The 19,525-nt window shown below is 44.7% G+C and overlaps 1 protein-coding gene across 1 annotated transcript in view; it reads right to left on the reverse strand.

Moving 5' to 3' along the window:
- Window positions 1-19,106, reverse strand: part of ZBTB38 (zinc finger and BTB domain containing 38) — a 155,883-nt gene extending 136,777 nt beyond the window's left edge. Inside the window, exon 1 of the mRNA XM_073899085.1 lies at window positions 18,912-19,106. The gene's annotated coding sequence lies outside the window, so the exon portion shown is untranslated. The remainder of the gene's footprint in view (window positions 1-18,911) is intronic.
- Between the last annotated feature and the right edge of the window lie 419 nt (window positions 19,107-19,525).

Here is a 19,525-nt window from a genome sequence, read left to right on the forward strand (position 1 = left end):
TGCCATTTGCCCTGAGTGTCAGTGTCTCTCCCTAACCCTCCTCTGTTCCCTCCGCCAGAATGTAAGCCAAGAGGAAATGAAAACATTAAGAAGCTACAGACTGTGCTGACTTTTCCATTCTTACCTTTTGTGGCCATGGAAGAATGGCTTGGACAAACAAAAGGGAACTGCACAATGAGTTCTAAATAATTATAATAAAAATGGGTAGAAGGGAGAAGCGGAGAAAAGCAGAATAAAGGGGGAAGAGCCAATGCAGGCCCTTCCCCAGTCAATGGAAGCATTTATTCAATGCTGATCCCCTCACCCCCACCGTAGCCTCAAGATTATTTACAAAGAAAGTCTCCTGGTAACTGGTTATCAGCCCTGGCTAATTACTGCGGGCATTAAAAGAGTTGGATCCCCAGGCCAGCTAAATCAGATTCTCTGGGGTGAGACCCAGGTGCAAAGATTTTTAAGATCTCTGTGATTCCAATGTGCAGCCGGGATGGAGAACCTCAGAGGTGTGCCCCACCTCAGGCATAACATGGCCGAAGGTGAACAGCGGGAGTTTTGGAGGTGACTGGAGAGGAATCACAGTCACCATTTAGAGCAGTTGGCTCCCAGTTGGGGGCTGTTCCAGGGAATTTCTTCTCACTGAGCAGCTCAGTAATCCAGAAACTGCTGCTCCCAGCCCCTCCTGAGGACTGACATTGCCTTCTACTCACATGCTCTGAGCAGAAGTTCCCAGGGGGGGTGATCTTGTCTCCTGGGTGGCCTTTGGGAACTCCATGGGGGTGTTTTCAGACGCCACAATGATGAATAGGTTAGGGCCTGGGCGGAAAAGGAGCTGTTAGGATGGGTGAGGGAGGCATGGGGAAGGAAACTAACATTGGAAGCCTCCCGTGTGGTAGGCACTCTGATGGGCCCTCGTGAGCGATGCGAGCCTCCTTCCCCCACTGCCTTCCTCCTTGGAGAGCACATGCACGTGCACATACTCACCCACGCACTAGAGCCTTATGCAGCTTTTCTGAGTTTAGGGAGAAGAAATGTGCCAATGCAAGGAAGCTAAGAGATGGAACCCAGGGATGACATGGGAGAATACTCTCCTTGCCTAATAAGGCCTGGATAATGAGCTCACACAAAATAGGGTCAAAGTTGAGTTAACAGAAGCACTATGAATCTCGAATGCGGACAGATGGGGTTGGGAAAAGAAAAACCTATCCTCACAGAGCAAGGTCTGCTTGCCTTTAGGTACTTTAGGAAGGAAAGTATGGCAGCCTGAGTAGAACCCCACCATTTAACGCTCATATCCCTGTGTCCCGCGTGGGGCAGAGTTCACCTTTCCCAGCACAACGAGCCCAATACCAGCTGTCCCGGCCCATGAGTTCATCTGCAAGCGCTGTGGCCATTCCACACCTGTGTCCCGAGGACTGACCCTGGTCAACCCTGACCATCCCTTCCAAAGCCTTTTTTTTCTTAAATGTTGTATCATCCCAGGAACACTGCATCTTTTTTCCCCACAGAAACCACCAGAGCTTCTTTCCAGGCCAGACCTCTATCCAGAATGGGTGCCTCATCTTTTCAACCCACCCGAACACGGTCTTACCCAGCTTCCTTCTTTTGCCCACCCCCCAACCTCACCTCCTACAATCTGGATATTGTGCCCACTTCTCACAGCTATTTTTCCAGGGGTCACCAGGGCTCTCCTAACTGCCTATTCTGGCGGCCTCTTTTCAGGTTTTTGTTTGTTTGGTGAATAAATTTTAGATTTTCTGAAGTGTTCAAGCAGACAGAGAAGTAGGATTATATAATGAATACATACACTCATTTCTTTGATTTAACCATCATCAACATTTTGCCATAACTTTTCCCTTTTGTTGAATTATTATATAATAAATTACAGATATTCTGACATTTCACCCTAAAATAATTCAGTATGCATTTCTAAAACATAAGAACATTTTCCCACATGCCCATAGGATCCTATCACACCTAATAAAGAATAGTTCTGTAATACACATTTTCCACATTCCAATTTCCTCACCTGTTCTAGAAATGTCTTAACAGCTAGTGCGTTCAGACCAAGTTGCAATCATGAATGTCCACTGTGTATGCCAGTTGTGTCTTGGTTTTCACCAGTGACCTACCTCACTGTAGCATTTGCTTCCACTAAGCGGTTCCTTCTTGGAGGTCCTCCTTGGGTTTTAATAACGTCAACTCCCTCTTCATTGCCTACTCTTGACCATCTGTTTTTATCACAGACCCTTCCTTTGCCACTTTTCTTTTCAGTATTGGTGCTTCACAGAACTCTGTCCTTGGCTGTCCATTCTCACCTTAAACTTACTTCCCAGGCAATTCTTCTGAACCATATTCCACTGTATGGCTACACCACATTTTGTTTATTCATTTACCAATTTATGGACATTTGCGTTGTTTCTATTTTTTGGCTATTATGAATAATGCTGCTGTGAATAGCATTTGTATATGATCATTTGTATTTGTACACAAGTTTTTGTGTGGACAAATGTTTTAATTTCTCTTGGGAATATACCTGGGTGTGAGATTGCTGGGTCATATGGTAATCTTATATTTAACAGTTTGAGAAGCTGCCAAATGTTTTCCCAAGTGCCTTTACTGTTTTACAATTCCACTAGCAACATATAAGGGTTCCTATTTCTCTACATCCTTGTCAACACTTGTTATTGTCTGTCTTTTTTTAAAGATTTTATTTATTTATTTATTGGAGAGCTAGCGAGAGAGAGAGAGAGAGAGCACGAGTGGTGGGGCGGGGTAAAGGGAGAGGGAGAAGCAGACTCCCCACTGAGCAGGGAGCCCGAAGTGGGGCTCCATCCTATGGCTCGATCCCAGGACCCTGAGATCATGAGCTGAAGGCAAGATGCTCAACCCACTGAGCAACCCAGGCGCCCCTATTGTCTGTCTTTTTGATTATAGTCATCCTAGAAGGTGTGAAGTGATAGCTCATTGTGGCTTCGATTTGCATTTCCCTAATGATTAGCAATTTGAGCATCTTTTAATGGGCTTATCAGCCACTTGTCCATTTTTTTTTGAGAAATGTCTACTGAGATTTTTTGCCAATTTTTAAATTGGGTTATTTGTCTTTTTATTATTGAGTTGTAGGAGTTTTTATATATTCTAGAAACAAGTCCCCTAGCAGAGATATGATTTGCAAACATTCTACGGGTTGTCCTAGGATGCTTTTTATAAAAATCTCATAGGATTGGAGTATGCATGTATGTATGTATGCGTGTGTGTGTTTCTTGAGGTTTAGGACAGTGCTTAGTCTCCAGCACAGTACATATTCAGTAAATACTTATTGAATTCAGTTGAATTCTTCATAGGTTGTTCTGGCAAAGTCTTTGACCATCTGTTTTACTCTCCACTCAACTTCAAATTTCTTTCTTAGAGTGTAAGAAAATGCAAATAAAAATGAAGAATATGCACAATTTGGACTGGACATATGCATTTTTAAAAAAATCTGAAATGTAAGTGGTTTTTAAACAACAGATTTTAACAAATCACTTAATCTCCCTGTTTCCTCAGCTGCAAATTGGATGATTACATGATCATCGTGATGCTTGCTTCTACTCTAACATTGAATATGTTTAATAATAATAAGCCAAGACCATTCCTGGTGGCATGCTGGGCTCAGAGCAAGTCACTTGGAATAATCACCATGTCTATCTTGCTCTCTGCTTTATTACAAGCACAGAGCACTGTGATCTACACATAGCAGGTAATAAATTGAGTGAATAATCCCCAGTAAGCCCATACCTCTCCAAATACATTGGTGACTCTAGCCTGGACTCTTTTCCTGATGGATCCCTTTGCTGATTCAATACTTCAATCTGCAGAGCTAACAGGTATCACAATTGTAAGGTGTCAGAAATAGAACTTGTGATTCTCCACACCTCCTTAACTTGCTCTCTGACTCTCCACCCAACATCAGGCTTTTTTTTTTTTTTATTATTTTAAAGATTTTTATTTATTTGACAGAGAGAGAGAGAGACAGTGAGAGCAGGAACACAAGCAGGGGGAGTGGGAGAGGGAGAAGCAGGCTCCGGAGCCCGATGCGGGGCTCGACCCGAGGACCCTGGGATTGTGACCTGAGCCGAAGGCAGACGCTTAACGATTGAGCCACCGAGGCGCCCCTTTTTTGTCTTTTAAGTAGGCTACACGCCCAGCATGAAGCGCGGGGCTTGAACTCAAGACCCTAAGATCAAGACCTGAGTTGAGATTAAGAGTTGGATGCTTAACAGACTGACCCACCCAGACGCCCCACTGGGCTTTCTAATTTCAGTAAATGGCAACAAAGAAATGCTCAGGCAAAACTATTAGTAGTCATTCTTAACTGCTCATCTTCTTCCTTAAAAGTTATTCAAGGGGCACCTGGGTGGCTCAGATGGTTAAGCATCTGCCTTTGGCTCAGGTCATGATCCCAGGGTCCTGAGATCTGGGATTGAGCCCTGCATTGAGCCCCAAATCAGGCTCCCTGCTCAGTGGGGAGCCTGCTTTTTCTTCTCCCTCTGCTGTTCCCCCTGTTTGTGCTCTCTCGCTCTGTCAAATAAATAAATAAATAAAATCTTTTTTAAAAAAAAGTTATTCAATTTGTTAAAAAGCCTTATCAGTTCTACCTTCAAAACATATTCCAAATCCAATAGCTTCTTACCCTCTCCACAGCTTACCACTCTGACCCGAACCACTATCTTCTCTCCCCTGGATTCCTACAGCAGCCTCCTAATTGATGTCCCTGAATCTACTCTACCCACCCTACACTGTTTTCTTCACACAAGGGGGCCAGGATGATTCTCTAAAAACTGAAGCCAGATCATACCACTTTCCTGTTCAAAACACTCCAAAGAATCTCCAACCATACTCAGAATCAATCTGAAGTCCCACCGATGGCCTAGAAAGCTCAGGTGATCAGGGCTTGGCTTCCTCTCTGATCTTACCTTCTCTTTCTCTCTCTGTCTTGCTAACTCCAGTCTGACCTTATGTTCCTTGAACATGGCTAGCATGCTCTACCTCAGGGCCTTTGCACATACTGCTCTTTGCCTGCAGCACTGGTTCACCTGAGGTTTCAGCATGGCTTACTCTATTGCTTCATTCAGGTCTCTGCTTGAATGTCACCACCTCAGAGAGGCCTTACCCAATCGTCTTTCTAAAGAAGCCCCCCTTTGAACGTACTGTCCCTTTATTCTGCTTTATGTTCATTCATGGTGTTTAACATTTCCTAAATTACAGTCTCTATTTGTTTACTTCTTCTTTCCCCCACTAGAATGCAAGCTTTATGAGGGTAGACAGCTCACCTTTATTTATTGTTTTGTTTAATGCTGCATCCCTAGTGCTGGGTACCATTTCCAGCGCATTATAAACATTCAGTAGATACTGTGGAATGAATAAATAAGCTGATGATATCATAATTTGTCATCTGAGAGTAAGCCCTGGGTTTGTGCTTTGGCTATGCCACTTACTAACCGAAGAGCCTTGGGCCAATCATCGAATCTCTTTAGGTCTCGGTTTCCTCATTTATAAAAATGAGCTATTAATACTTACTATGAAGGAGGCTTAGAGATAAGGGATGAAAGTGCCTGATATCAGGTGCTCCCTTCATAGACCTGTAATTACCCATAAAAACAAACACCCTTCTTGATGCATGATTTGGTTGAGGAACAAAGGAGATCATCAAACCTGCTCTCCTAGAACCTGAGCTTATCGATGGAAAATGGCACACTAGAGGCTGAGGAAAGAAAATGAATCCATTTCAGTGCAGAAGACTCAGAGAGCTGGGTTTATACACCAGCCAGAATAGCTGGGCTTAGGGATACGGCTTCCAAACTCAAGTCAAGGCACTGTTTTGTCCTCTGGACAGCGGCACGGTTGGAGGCGATGATTCAAAATGACCTCAGCTTTTGTCTAATCTGGTCCTGTGACTAGACCGCAGGCAACGCCTCATCCAGGGTAGCAATTTCCCTTGTGGCTCTCTGCTAAGAGGCCCTTCCACATGGTAAAATGCCCTGTAGCCACTGCAAAGGACGACGCGCTGCTCCCTGTTCTGACATGCAAAGGTCTTTAACACGTATTGCCGAGTGCAAATCTCCAGTTGCAGATGAAATATCCTGCACCAGCACGCGCCCAGCAACACTCCACTATACATGTATACAGGTTTCTACAGAAGCACGTAAACATATAGAAAGGGGTCTGGAAGGATGGAAACCCTATCAGTTGTGCTCATTTCTTCCGAGAGGTGCGGCGCTGACTGAAACTGGAGGTGGGCCTCAAAGGAGACCAGTTTTACCTAGAATCTATTTTTACAAAGAGAATGTATTACTTCTGTTATTGAAAATTATTTTTTAAAGCTGCCCAAGCAAGATGATGCTAAAACACCCATTTAAGTAAAATGAAGCAGTTTACTTTGCCCTAACTAGCAGTTCTTCAAGGGGGCAAGTCACCCCCAGAGGGTGCTTGGCGGCATTTTTTTTTTTGGTTGTCAAAAGACTTCAGCGCTATTGGCATTTAGTTCCCCAGGAACGAGAGATTTAACTGCCTGCATGTGTGAGAGAGTTCCAGGACACAACGTAGTATCCCAACCCAGATACCAACAGGGGTCCTAGTGAGAAACACTACCCAAAAGCTAGGGTTCACTGTACTTATGAATTCATCTGTGACCCCCCCATTAAGAATTTTCTGTCTTTGGGGGCACCTGGGTGGCTCAGTCAATTAAGCGGCTGCCTTCGGCTCAGGTGATGATTCCAGGGTCCTGGGTTCGAGCCCTTCATCGGGCTCCCTGCGTAGTGGGGACCCCGCTTCTCCCTCTCCCTCTCCCTCTGCTCATGCTCACTCCTTCTCTCTCTCTCAAATAAATAAATAAAATCTTCAAAAAAAAAAGAATTTTGTCTTTGATTTGAGCTACTGAAATGCCCAGTCCATGTTCCATCTGGATATATAAGACAGTACATTTTATAATCAATGGTCAAGAGAAGTAAGTTGAAAAGCATGCCAGTTGCTGGGTCTGGGAAGCACAAGTGGCTTGGGTTTTATGCCTCTCATCTAGAATATTTCTGAGAATAATGGTTGTCCAGGCACCAGCCACCTTGTACTTTGTACTAAGGCTTTAAGACAAATGTCCCATTGGTCAGCAGTCAGGCAAGGGCTGAGAGCCCTTAAGGGCAAGTTGGGAAGGCCCCATGATTCCCACACAGGACAGTCTGCCTTTGGGAAGCAGCTTCCAGCCTACAGAACAGTAATGGACAGTGATGATAGGCAAAACAGAAAGTGTTATCGTTTGCCCCATCGATTCCACTCTTGAACACTATCGTGGTGCATGCATTCAACAAATATTTATGGAGCGATCGTTATGTGTCAAGCACTGTGCTTGGTGCTGGGGTGTACAGAGAATGAGACCGGTACATTTACATTCTAGTGGGGGAGGACATAATAAAGAAACAGATCCACATCCATTAGATCATTTTAAATAGTAATAACTGTTGGGATGGAACATGAGTAATGTGGTCGATGGTGACTAGGAGTGGGGTCAACATACGACGGAGTTCAGCAGAGGCCTGTCTCAGGAGGCGGGCTGGGCCTGGGGGAGGAGGATGGTGATGGTCCTGGGGGCCACCGTGGAAGGCTTACGTCTGTGCAGCTGTTCCTGTCTCTTCCAGCCCAGCCAGGGCAACGTGCCCTTGGGGACAGCAGACGTGGTCCATGTCCGTGGGTTGTCAGTGTTCCTGAGCAGGTAAAATTACCACGAGTAACATTCATGCTGCTTCTGATTTTGCTTTCCAGCTGTCTTCACCCAAGATTTCATCCGCATCTGAGGAAGTTGATTTCATGTGTTTCAGAGGTGTAGGAGGATACTGGCGGATAACTGGCATGTGCTTTCAAAGGTATTGTTACTTAAAAACACTTGCGTGGCACTCACTTTGTGTCAGGCACTGCTCTAAACACTTGGCAAATGTTAAGTCATTTTGTCCTTACAAGAAACCTACACACCAGTACTAAGGAGTATTACTATCCTCTGTTCATTCACGACGATGCGGGACTATTCCTCTAATCACAGCCCTTCCCCATGATGTGCGGTGTCTCACCTGCTAGAAACATCAGCATCGGGTGGGGATGAGCCAGCAGCAGCCATGGGGTCAGAAATGCAGATTCTTGACCTGCGCACCAGCTACTGAATCAGAATCTATTCTCTCCAGGTGATTCTTATGGAGGGCCAAGTTCAAAACCACTGATCTAGTCCAGTTTTTCATTTTTAGGGAGATGATCTGAAGGATGAGACTTCCTGATTTGCTGGTCCTTCAAAATCAGGTAAGTGTTTTGTTTTTATGAACCCTTTCCCCTCCTTAGTTAAGGTTCATTTCTCAGGTAGGGGAACCAAGCATAACAGGGTTAGAATCAACAAGTAAACAACATGAAAGCAGGACACAGTATGTGCAAAGGGCTGGGTTTGGTGGTGCTGGGAGTTGGGGAAGGTACAGCGGAGAAGCTGTAAACTACAAGACATTGTCTCTGCCTGGAAGAGTGCCGTATCCCCATGAGGAGAAAAGATACATAAATGTCAAATGGGCAGACAGAGGTGATGTGTTTTTACAGTGACATTTTATGCCATAAACAACTAAAGAGTCATCAATTCAACTATACATCGCTGAGAGAAAGTAAAGAAAGCAAGAGAGACGGAGGGAGGGAAAGAGAGGAAGGGAGAGGACTAGAGAGAGAGAGAGAGAGGGAAGGAAGGAAGGAAGGAAGGGAGGAAGGAAGGCAGGCATGAAAGGAGGGAGGAAGGAAGGGGCGCGGAAGAAAGGGGCAGGACAGGGAGAAGATTTAATGTTATGGGGTATTCCCCCCCCATTCCTTTGATGAGATGTCTCAGAGGGAACCTGCATTTCCCTGGGGGTCCTCAGCTACCGTGAGCTTCTCTAGCTGAGAATGAATCTAATATTTAAAGATTTTTCATAAAGCATAGCCCCTAAATGCCCGCCAACCACATCGCCTGCTTGTCAGCCAAAACACATGGTCCGCTCTGGCACTAGAGGAAAAACTGGCTGTGTAGGGCTTACTGAGAGACGTATGTGTCCCATACTTTATTGGGTGATTTAAAGGATTTTGAAGAGACATTCTGATTAAATATGTTTTCATTTTCATGCTGACTTCAAACACTACCCTTTCCTTAAGATGTAACTGGACTGTGTGTGAACGCCTCATATTTTCTGACTTTCTCTGTTGCCAGAATTGAGAAAGAAACTGGCCAACCAGACCCCATCCTCGGCTGCAAAGTCCACACTAAGGAGAGGAGATGAGGTTGCCGCCTCCAGAGGAAGCAAGAGCATTACAATCGCTGATGGAATCTGTCAGTGAGAATACCTGCCTGCATCATCACCGGGCTTGCACAGTAGACACGTGCACTCACACCCCCTGCAAAGTACAGTGCTGGGTGTTTCTGTGTCCATGAGAGGGTGCTAGGCAAGGGGTCACTGCGACCCCATTTACTCTTTCCCCACCCACACTCTTCTTGTCCTGGAAAGCCAAGGCTCCCATACTTGGCCTCCTGCAGCCAGCCTCTAACTGTTGGTGCTGCTTGGCCCCGTTGTGACCTCTCCACCGATTAGGCAGGGAGTGGACCCCTCAGCACGGGCTGGACCCAGTCAACTCCAGGGTCTCCCTCTTCTAAACATGATCTGAGGGGTGGCCAGTTCTGTGGCCAGATGGTAGCAGTCGCTGGTACCAGAAGGACCTGTAGATTTGGGGCTGGTCGCCATCTCGAGCACACAGGGACAGGCAAGAGAAAAAGGGACGAGGTGGCCTGAAGTGAAGAACCAACCAGGTGAGCAATCTTCCTCTTCAGGTTTTCTGTGCCTGGCCACACCTGACACACTGTCCTAGGGGTCCTCTGCCTACGCCTTTATGCCACCCCCCCCGCCCTGTTATTGAGCTGGTCGGCCTTGGTGCTGTCTTTTGCATACAAACAAAGCTTTACTGGCCTGCGCTTTATACTGTCCTCTTGGGGCTCTGAAGGCCTGCCCAGAGCAGACAGGTCTTCTAACCGCTTAGACACCTCACTGGAGAGCTTCAATCACTTGTGACATTTTGTGACCCCAGAATGAAAACTTCCAGAATTTAGATGGTCTTGGCAAGCTCATTTGTCTAATTAAATCCCTTTCTGTAGGACAGACATTTTTTTCTTGGTACTATGTAAAATGCCCATTCTTTGGGCCAAATTCTCCCTTTTCTGATGGTTTCCTCGGTGCCCCTAGCACTCCTGTCAATGGTGAGCATGAATTTCCCCTACTGTTTACCGCAGCAGGCATGGACCTAACAGTGAGCCCAACGGCTTTCCAACTTTTTAGCACTGAATTTTTTTCTTTTTCAAATTACTGTTATTCGAAGCAATAGAGAAGAGCTATATCCCCAGCCGCCTCTGGGTTTCTTCTCTCTGCACCCTTCGTCTGACTCTCAGCTGCAGGCTCCTGTAGAACCCAAGGGCTCTGGGAACAAACATTTGGTGCACTGCTCAGGGCGGCAGATTGTTTCATCCTTATCTTGGGCAAACATTGAGGAGCACCCATTACATAGTACAGACATACTAGGGCCCGTCCCAAGCTCTGGAAATGCTCCAGAAATACAGTGGTGTGAAAGACACATCCCCAACAGAAAGGAGAAACCAGGCAGATAAGATGCTAACAGCCATCAGACAGAGCGTGTGCCAAGTACAAGGTGTCACCAATACAGTTAGGACTATAGGCTCAGAGACTGGAGAAGTGGCCAGGGCTAGAACAGCATGGGGTGGGGGGCACCAGAGAGCAGCAGGAGGGGCTTCAGCAGGATTTTAACAGATTACATAAGGAGAGAAAGTAATATCTGAGGGGAGGGGGTGGTGGCAGGGTACATCCAGACTAGTGGAGAAGCACAAACAAGGGTGGAAGTGTCTGTGATAGGAAATGGTTAGCTGATGAATTCAGTTGGATGACAGGGCATTCAGAATGGGAAGATGGGAAGGGGCCAGAATTTGAATAACAGGCTAGGAAAATTCAACTCATTTTGGAGACCATCAGGAGCTCTGAGTGATTCAATTTAGAATTAAAAAAAAAACATTAGGAAAAAGAAAAACAAGATAAGAGCAGAAATCAGACGTCAAGCTGCTCAGAGGCAGTGTCTGACATGGGTTTGCAGGAAAGACAAAGGGTCAGCAAAGGGAAATGGTGATGACACATTTCCCTACCGCTGACCGCCTCCCCCACCAAAAGGGTCAGAAGTCTTTGAGACTGGGGAAGGCAAGCTGCATTATCTTCCACTTATTCATCAGGCATCAAGAAGCACTTGACTCATTTGAAGTCACCCAGCTGAGGACTCTGGGGGTCCTGACTCACAGGCCTTCCCAGAAGAATCCTCTCCAGCAAGAACACGTGATCATGAGACACTTGCTCAGTGGCTGGTGAGAGCGATCTGCAATGAGCTCAGGGCTTCTCAGGCCTTTCTCCTGCCTGAATCCAGGGAAGGGAAAAACCCCAAGTCACTCCCAGCCTCAGCTTACCACAACACATTTACCAAAGGAATGCGGAGAAGCATGGCCTGAAAGTGAGACCTCTCCAAAATCATTACAGGGCAACACGCACACACACACACGCACAGGCACACACGGTCACTCTTGGAGAAGAGGTGAACATCAAAGAAGGTGTGAACACAATCACTCTTGGGGAAGGTGGGTAAAGCTGAGGGCTGCACTTGGTCTGCTCTGAAGGAAGGCCCAATTCTACAGACTTCCATGGGGAAGGCGGTATAAAGAGAGTCCCTCACCAGTCATTGACTGATGGTGACACATCTGGGCTACCCAGGTGTCTCTGTCTGCTACATAATAAAGAATCCAGAGGCACGGGAAGGGCATGTTATGGGAGGGACATAGGGCATAAAGAATCTGAGTGTCCTGCACACAGGCCCCGGACAAGGCAGTGTGTGGCCACCCTCTCATCCAGGTCCTCCAGTTCCAGAGGCTGTGTTCCGTCCAATAGTTCCATGGGGTGGATGAGAATGACATCATCAGAAAAGGGGACAGAGAGAAAGGAGGACAGCCACATTCCCTGTGAGGGGAGGAAGGCTTTCCGGGAGGTTGTGCCGAATCCCCGGGGGGTGTGTTCCTGAGGCTCTGGGGGCTGAGCCGAGGGGGCACCTGTGGTGGCCTTATAGTCAGGAAAGCGTGTCAGCCGCAGTTCAGCCAGTGACTCGCCACTGATGTCAAGGCCAGACCTCCCTGAGGTCACCAGCTGCCGCCAACGCTGGACACGTCCACCTCCCGGCGCATCCCCACACAGGTGGAGGGGACTCAAACTAACTTCCCAGTGACTGTCCCTTTTCCGTAATAAACAGGCCATGTCCCCTTTATTGATCGTCTATTCCAACTCATTTTCTAAAATTTATAAATAAAATACGTGTACCTGATTTTTAAAAAGTTCAAACAGTAGGAAAGGCTGTCCAAGAAAAAGAAAAGCAGCAGAGGTTTAAGTGTAATTTTCTAGTACTTGACCCGTCGGTGTAAAGCAGCTTCAGGTGGCTTCTATTTCTGTAGGCAAGGAAATTAAGCTGCTTCGTGTGTCCTTCCGCCTCCGCTCCCCTCTGTCCCATCCCTAATGCCTGGCCCCCTTCCTGTCACTGTCACATGGCACCAAGTTTCATAAGTTTTATGTTTTGTTCCAGAAACAGAATTGCTTGTGCTTCATCTAGGGCTTGGTTCTTAAAATTAAAAACAAACAACCAGCATTTATCATATTCTAACTGTCCTCTGTCCTCTCCGGAGGCAAGTGGATACCCAAAGAGAAGAACACGCGGACATGTCCCTAAATTCGTGCTGCTCAAATTGAAATGAAATGAACTAACTTGGGAGGAGGACTTGGGGAAGGGAAGGAGTGAGGTATTAAAGTTATTACTCTTCAGCATGTTGAAGGAATTTCTCTGACTCCTATTATTGGGTTGGCATGAAGGAGGGGAGGGACAAAATCAGGGGCCTTCATTCATGTATTCATCTGTAGTTTTTGAGTACCATTTATGTGTTAGATACTATGCTAAGCACTTAAGATGCATATAAAAGCATTTCCCGCCTTCAAAGAGCTCCAAGGGAGAGGCAGGAAAATCAAAGACAGACAGACTAAAAGCTCCAAGGCAGGGTTTTTGAAATTCTGTTTTGTTCACTGCTGTAGTTTTAGTATTTAGTCAAGCCAATTACTGAATGAATGACTGGGTGCAATGCCTGAGTTCTGCACATGGAGGCAGTGTGGGTTGGGGAAGGGAATAGGGACGGGGAGGAGCACCTATAGGAATGCGGAATGAGAGGAAGGAGCCCTGGAGAAACGTGTCGTGCTTTGAAGGCTCAGAGGACTTTCCCAAAGAGATCTTGGGTTGAATAGTGAAGTAGGGGGAGGACGTGGGAAGAAACCGGGGAGAGGGGATCCCCAGTAGTATGGCAGAAGCAGGAGGTGAGTTTGGGAAGTGGCAGATGAGGTGAAATGACAGGAGGAGGCAATCTATGAAGACCTGTGTGCTGGACTGACCGCCTGGACTTTATTCCAGGGTGCTAGGGAATCTGGGAGGCCTGTCAGCAGGGCAGTAGCATGGTCAGCTCTGTGCTTAAAGACACCCCTGTGTGGACAGGGGCAGGGGCAGATGGGGCTGCAGATGGGAGTTCAGCCAGGGGACATGCTGTCTCTGGGATGAAGCTTGCTGAGAAGCTGGACTGAGGCTCTGAGGGTGGAGAAAAGGACTCAGCTCTGAGAAACATTTAGGAGCTAGAATCCGGTCAATTTGGTAATTGAGGGGCTTTGTGGGAGAGCTCACACAGGGTGAGCTCCTGATCCGAGTGGCTGATGGGGTGGTGGCATCATTCACAAAAAGAAGGATTAAAAGAAGATCATCGGACTCAGCAAGTTCCCAGGGGCACTACATACTGCTGCGTGTTGTGTGTGTGGGACATCTAAGTGGGGATGTCCTTAGACAGGTGGATCTACTTATACATCAGAGAACTATGGGCAAGTGGTATATAAAGCCAAGGATAGAGAAATGTAAGATAATAGGTACATAAAAGTATATGAGAAACACCACCTTTAAGGATGGACAGACCCAGAGAAGTCCATGAAGGAGACTGGGAGGAGCTGAACCCAGGGAGAGGTTATCAGTCTTCCAGTGTAGGGGTGTGTGAATGAATGAGTGAGTGAATTAATGTGTATATTAAATTATTTATCCCTGCCTTTCCTTCTGGCTTTCCTTCTGGCTTTCCTTCTTGAAGTAACTTCAAACACAAGGCTGTACTACAAGAATCTGTCCCCATTAATCTTAAGGCAAGAGCCACCAGAAGCACAACCTAACTCTGGATGTGGTTAGAAAGTTTCCCTAGGATTTTCAGGAAATACTGGAAGTCACAAAGAGTCTCAGTAGTTTTCCAAAGAGTGGTTTCTCTGGAAGTTAGCTTTTTTTTTTTTTTTATTTAAATTCAATTAGCCAACATATAGTTCATTAGTTTCAGATGTAGAGTTCAGTAATTCATCAGCTGCATATAACACTTTTTTTTTTTAAAGATTTTATTTATTTATTTGACAGAGAGAGAGAGAGCACAGGTAGGCAGAGTGGCCGGCAGAGGGAGAGGGAGAAGCAGACTCCCCGCTGAGCAGAGAGCCCGATGTGGGGCTCGATCCCAGGACCCTGGGATCATGACCTGAGCTGAAGGCAGACGCTTAACGATTGAGCCACCCAGGTGCCCCAACACTTTTTTTAATATAAACTTTTCATTTTAGTTTTAGGTTTGGAGGAAAGTTGAGAAGATAGTAGAGAGAATTCTCATATACCCAACACTCAACTTTCCCCTATTGGTAACGCCTTACATTAGTGTGATTTGCTTGCCGTAACTAGTGAATCAATACTGATACACCATTTTTAACTGAAGTCCATACTCAGATTTCCTTGTTTTTTAAGTAATGTCCCTTTGTTGTTGCTGTTCTAGGAAAGCATCCAGGATTAGCACATTACTTGATTGTCATGTCTTCTTAGGCTCTCCTGGGCTGTGATAGCTTCTTACACTTTCCTTGTTTTTGAGAACTTTGATAGTTTTGAGGAATATTGGTCAATTATTTATAGAATTTCCTTCAATTTGGGTTTGTCTGATGTTTTTCTCACGATTAAACTGGGGTTATGTGTTTTGGGGAGGAAGATAACAGAGGTAAAGTGCCATTTTCATCACATCATATCAAGGTACATACTCAACATGAGCTATCACTGTTGACGCTGACTTCTTCAGCTGGTCAAGGTTGTGTTTGTCAGGTTCCTCCTCTGTAAAGTTATCCTTGCCTCCCTAACAAACTGTACTCTTTGGAAGGAAGTCAATATGTACATCCTACACTTAAGGGGTGGAAAATTATGGTCCCCTTCCTTGAAAGGAGCAGGCAGTTAAATTTTTAAATTCTTATCCTGCCTTTTCATTTGAAGGAGATTTCTCTCCAGTTTGCTTTTCTGCCTTTCAGATACTCTCTCTCTCTCTCTCTCTCTCTCTTTTTTTTTTTTTAAGATTTTATTTGCTTACTTGAGAGAGAGAGAGTGCGCACAAGTGGGGTGAAGGGCAGAGGGAGAAGCAGACTCCCCGCCGAACAGGGAGCGCAATGTGGGACTTGATCCTGGGACTCCGGGATCATGACCTGAGCTGAATGCAGATGCTTAACCCTTGGACTGAGCCATCCAGGTGCCCTCAGATACTCTTTTAAGAACCCATAGATTTGTCAAACTATGGAGCCTGACTTTAAAGGGACCTTTTATGGGACTGAATATTTCTAAATGTATCTAAACACATGTAATCTCAAAATACCATGAAGCCAGATTTTATTTTTTATTTTTATTTTTTAAGATTTATTTATTTACTTTGATGGGGTAGGGAGGAGCAGAGGGTGAGGGAGAGAGAGAATCTCAAGCAGTCTCCCCACTGGATGCAGAACTCAGAGAGGCGTGACTCGGGGCTCCATCCCACAACCCTGAGTTCATAACGTGAGCCAATTCCAGAGTCAGACGCTCAACCAACTGAGCCACCCAGGCGCCCCCAAATGAACAGATTTTAAAATGCAAGTAGTGACTCCTTTCTAGGTAGGCACTGGTTTACTACTGCCTCAGGCATGATGATTCCCTTTGAAGCAAGCCCAGAATGATGTCATACAGGGCCCATCCCTTGTCCACCCTGCTGGTGTTATATAGGAGGCTGCCCTAACTAAAAGTCAGGAATGAGTGAAAACCCCTCAATGAAAGGGAAGAATCGGAAAGGAAGTACTTGAGAAGACTGTGACGTTCAACATTGTATTGTACAGATAAATAATGTCCTACTTTGTTACAATAACAGCATCTCTTTTATAAACCAAGAATATCATGGCAAAGACACAACATGATCAGAGATTGCATCCCTACAAAAAAGGCAAAGAATTTCACACCAAGGAAAGATTATTATCTAAAGACATAATGAAACTCCACCAAGAATAATATAATGTGAGTTAGGAAACACAGCACATGTATCTCAGCATAATAAATTTTTATAACTTAATAAAAAGTTATTGAACTCTGGTTAGATAAGACCCAACCCCGCTGCTTTGATTTTCTCCAGTGGCTGTGTCCTGCTGCCCCCTTGGGGCCTCACCACAGGGTAAAGAAGAGCAAGGAAGTGACACAAACTGTTTTTCTCGCACTCTTTTTTCCCTCCTTATTGCCTGGACTTTGAAGTTCAATGTCATGTAAATATTAGCTCACTTCTTAAATAAAGCCTCAAAGAACAAATTGTAATCTGAGCGTATGCTATATGCTAACATTCTCCCATGAGTTCTAAGGATTCTGATTCCTTCCCTACTGATATGTCTCTATTTCACAGAATTAGTTTGGAAATAGTCTTAACTTATCATCACTGTAATTATTATTATGATTATGTGATTGAAGTATTTTCCAAAAAATGCCCGAGGTGATTTTAGGTGGGAACATACACTAAGTTTCCTTTTGAATATATTTAAGTTAATAAACTAGTTTGATTTGGGGCACCCAGCTGGCTCAGCCGGTGGAGCATGCGACTGATTCTTGGTCTCAGGATTGTGAGTTCAAGCTCCACGTTGGGTGTCCAGATTACTTAAAAATAAAATCTTAAAAAACAAACCTAATTTGACTTGAAGAAAAAAACACATCAGTAGCAGTACACCTGGTAAAAGGTAGGGCAAAAATGATCACTGGCTGAAGTTTGGGACTTACTGAACTCTTGTACTAATCAGTTTCACAGGGGAAATTTATTGCACATGTAAAGCCTGGATCATTATTATTATAACTTTGGGAACAACCCTGCAGCAACTAAGATGGTGGGTTTGGTTTCTGTTTTTTGTGTCTTATTTTTGCTAGTCACCTTACCCACAGTTTTCTTTGATAATGCAATTGTGTTGATCATGATGGTCTAAATTACTCCGGCAAACCCTTCAAACCAAATTAGATACCTCATTGACAATCTTTGCAGAGGGGGTCAAGAGAAAGTTTCTCTGAATTTGTCTTAGAGATGTTTTTAGATGTTCTCCTAGGTTATATTTTATTTTCTCCAAATTAAAATAATATAAAATTAGAGTGGTTTTTCCTAACATTGAGAACTTTAATGTACGTTGCTATTTGAATTGCTGATGAAATAATCCCTTAGTTATGAGATCTTGGTTTTATAAAAATTGTATGTCTTGGGGCGCCTGGGTGGCTCAGTCGTTAAACGTCTGCCTTTGGCTCAGGTCATGATCCCAGGGTCCTGGGATAGAGCTCTGCATCAGATTCCCTGCTCGGCGGGAAGCCCTCCCTCTCCCACTGCCCCTGCTTCTGTTCCCTTTCTCGCTGTATCTCTCTCTGTCAAATAAATAAATAAAATCTTTTAAAAAAATTATGTCTTAATTATTCCCCTCTACCCCCCGCCATGATGGTGTATTCTTGTGCAAGGTACGTGTCATGTAGTGTTGGCTTGCTGGACCTAAACTGTGTAGCCGGTATGAGCTCAAACAAATAAAGACTGATACTTAAAAAAAAAATGCTAATTTCCTTAATCTTTTTTTTCTCCTGCACTGGAGATGTTTTTCCTCGACACATAATTAAATGCTTTGGAGCGTTTGCTGAATTACTGCTTGGTTAAGCTCCCTCAACGGCAGGAAGCTTAGATATTTGTAAATTTCCTCAGCACACCATTTCTAATTAGTTAACCTTTTCTAAATACTAAGCCAACCAGTTGCAGTCAATTCTATCACTCCACGATCAGCCTGCACGTATCCCTTGCATGTATCCGTACATAAAGTTCTTTGTTGTTTTTATTTGTTTTGAGAATTGGATAGACAGAACAAATGGCTGTTAACATTACAGAGTTTTGAATTTATCGTAAACTATGATCACTGCTGTTACCTTTATGCTTAAGCGCCAAAGAGTACATTTGTTCTTATTCTGGCTGTTACCATTACTTTATCTTTATAAATACATCCTTCGTTTTGCAAAATGACTTAATTTGTTTTATTGATTCTAGGCATCAGAGGTAGTGCACTTAATTAGCTTTGAAAACACAACTGTTATCATCACATTATTTCTGAATGATACATTAACATTCTTTCCATTCGTGCCCATTCTCCAATCCCTTCTTCTCTCTCTTTCCCACCTTCCCTCCTACTGTCCTTTCCTTCCTGCAACAAACATTTATTGAATATTTACATATCAGGCACTATGCTAGATGTTGGGGAGCCAATGATGGATGAACTTCTGGTTCCCCATGAAGCTTATTTTATCAATTTAAAGTCTTTCCTTCCTGTTATTCCAAAGATCACGTGGGAAAAATACACTTATGAAATTCATGGGAAAACAAGCAGACATGGACCGCTTTCACTGAACTGGAGAAAAAGCATGTCACCCACCTTTAGCTGCTGCAGAGTGATCTTTCTTTCTTGTGGGCTCTGGCTATATCAACAATCCTTTTCCCCAAGAACTGGCTCTGGGGAGGGCAGTCTTCCTCCTCTAGCAAAAATAACCCTGGGTGGGAATGTTGGGATGGACACCAGTTGGATGAGGCCCAGAGCAGTCAGAGAGTCCTCCTAGAAAATGCAGATGCCCACGCTCGTTTGGTGTGGCTGCTTGAGGCCCCTGATAGAGAGCTCCTGTAGGAAACCACAAATGCACAGGAAATTGAGGAAAATCAGATAAAGGCAAACCATTAAATGATATATGTACAGAAAGGAAACAGTTAAGAATTAACCCAAATTAATTTAAGGCTGTAAGAACAAGTGGTGCAACGGTTTAGTTAATCAGTAGCTAGTTTCCAAAGTTAGGGCATTTGAGCCAAATGACTAAGGACCATCAGAACTACAAGGGGGCAAGTGGTTGGAGAAATGGAACTATCACAGAGAGAGTCACAGATCATTGTGGGAAGTAGAAGTAGACACTGCATAGTAGAACAACATAGATTCATACATACACCCATCTATCTGCACCATACATCTATTGATCCATTCAGCAAACGCTTGTTGAGTGC

This window comes from Callorhinus ursinus, unplaced genomic scaffold, assembly GCF_003265705.2.
Source record: "Callorhinus ursinus isolate GAN/ISIS: 27379988/994484 unplaced genomic scaffold, GSC_fseal_2.0 scaffold1, whole genome shotgun sequence".
In the NCBI taxonomy this organism is placed as follows: domain Eukaryota; kingdom Metazoa; phylum Chordata; class Mammalia; order Carnivora; family Otariidae; genus Callorhinus; species Callorhinus ursinus.